Source organism: Panthera tigris, chromosome B4, assembly GCF_018350195.1.
Source record: "Panthera tigris isolate Pti1 chromosome B4, P.tigris_Pti1_mat1.1, whole genome shotgun sequence".
In the NCBI taxonomy this organism is placed as follows: Eukaryota; Metazoa; Chordata; class Mammalia; order Carnivora; family Felidae; genus Panthera; species Panthera tigris.
The window spans coordinates 67581775-67583819 of record NC_056666.1 but is presented as its reverse complement, the minus strand read 5'-3'; the positions used below and the strand labels follow the sequence as shown (position 1 = coordinate 67583819).

Here is a 2045-nt window from a genome sequence, read left to right as displayed (position 1 = left end):
CACCCAGGCGCCCCATCATGTGTTGCACAATTCTTTGGAAAGGATGCTTGCAGAGGTCAACAGAATTGAAAGGAAAATCCAAGGTTGTGGACACAGGATTACTCCATTCTGGGATGGCCTCTCACTCTGAGTCCCCTCCTGTCATAGTCCTCCCCACATTTAAAATTCCATAATGGCCTCGCACTGCAATTTTGAATGTCCAACTCTTTTTCCATTACAAATGGTCTGGCTCCTGCCTACCTGTCTGACTTTACCTCAAACCACTCAGCTCTTTGCTCACTATGCCCCAGCCCACATTGGCCTTGATTGACCTCGAATGCCAAACTCAGTGCTGTTCCTTTTTTCTAAAAGGTTCTTTTCTTGGTTCTTCTGTGATGAGATTTCAAAGATTTCTATCTTTCTGTGATGAGATCTTACCTGTTACTTCTCAGAGAAGACTTGGTGATGAGGTGACTGGGCATGTTACAGCAGTAGCAACTGCCCCTGGGCCATCAGCTGAATCCTGATGACACAGTGAAATTCAACTGTAAATTTGAGCAGGTGCAACAGAAGAAAATGGAAACTTCCCACTGATCCCCTGTTTAGCTTTTTCTCATTCCTCCTTTCTCCTTCTGTGACCACGCTACAGTGTATCAGCCACAAATGCTGCAACATTAAATGCCAATTTGTTTAGATTCTTTTCCCAACATTCAATCAGATGATCAGTTCCAAAACGTAGAAGTCATCCTCCATTCTCCCCTTTCCCTCACTAACTGATTTAACTTATTTAATAACTTCTTTTTTAAAAAAATGTTTATTTATTTTTGAGAGAATCCAAGTAGGAGAGGGGCAGAGTGAGAGGGGGACAGAGGATCCAAAGCAGGCTCTGCACTGACATCACATAGCCTGACACGAACTCAGGAATCATGAGATCATGACGTGAGCCGAAGTTTGACACTAAACCAACTGAGCCACCAAGGTGCCCCTCTATTGATTAATATCCATTAACCATCCTCCGGATCATATTCTAATGTATCACAGTGCTGCCACTCTGACTGAAGCTACCATTCCCTTCTTCTACGACTAGTGCAGTAACCTGATCATTCGTCTCTCACCTTCCATTCCCAGCTATTTGTCAAATCATCCAGAGTAATCATTTAAAAACAGGAATCAGTTTAGATCAACGTGCCCATCAGATACTTTACAGAGACCTTGCATTAGAGTTTGAATGTCCAACTTTCCCATTATAAATGGTCTGGTTCCTCCCTATTTCTCTGGCCTCATCTCAAACCAAACTCAGTTTGTTGTTCCTTTCTTTCTTTCTTTTCCACCCAAACTGCATCCTCTCCCTCTTATTCCCACGGAGGACAAGAACAATCATCAATGGCAATAGATGGTGGCAGGAACAACACCTACAGCCAACCTCACGCTCAGGAGAGAACACTGCACACACCCCCCTCCCCCCCCCCCCCCCCGTGGTTTCAGGCACTCTACATTCAGAGAAACTTCTCTAGTAACAAACTATAGAAATGATCCCTGCTTTTTTTCTAATACTCCTCTCCTGGTTCTCCATATGATTGGCTTTCTATGGTTTTTCAAGTCTAATCTTAAGTGTCACCTCTCACAACAGACTCCTGTAACACTCCCAACATGTATCCCCTAATTCAGATTCTCTGTCATATCACACTATTATTTTTCCTTCATAGCACTTCACTGTGAGAAATAATATTTGGTATTTTAATGTTTGTCTGTGTATCTTCTTTCTCTCCCTGTAGAATATAGGCTCCATGAGGACAAGAACATTGGCTGTCTTTTCACTACTATCTTCCCAGTACTAGCATGGTCCATGGCACATGGTATGTGCTCAACAAATATTTTATACTAATTAATAAAAATTGTGACACGTGATTCTTTTTTTTAATATCCATGACAGGCCATATACATTTTTTTAACATTTTATTTATTTTTGATAGACAGAGCATGAATGGGGGAGGGGCAGAAAGAGCAGGAGACACAGAATCCAAAGCAGGCTCCAGGCTCTGAGCCGTCAGCACAGAGCCCGACGT

The 2045-nt window shown here is 42.6% G+C and overlaps 1 non-coding gene across 1 annotated transcript; it reads right to left on the bottom strand.

The window, feature by feature from the left end:
• Nucleotides 1-1305: 1305 nt before the first annotated feature.
• On the bottom strand, nucleotides 1306-1529 carry LOC122240591. Its single transcript, XR_006220379.1, has one exon. It is a non-coding gene; the product is annotated as a small nucleolar RNA U3 (small nucleolar RNA).
• Nucleotides 1530-2045: the final 516 nt, after the last annotated feature.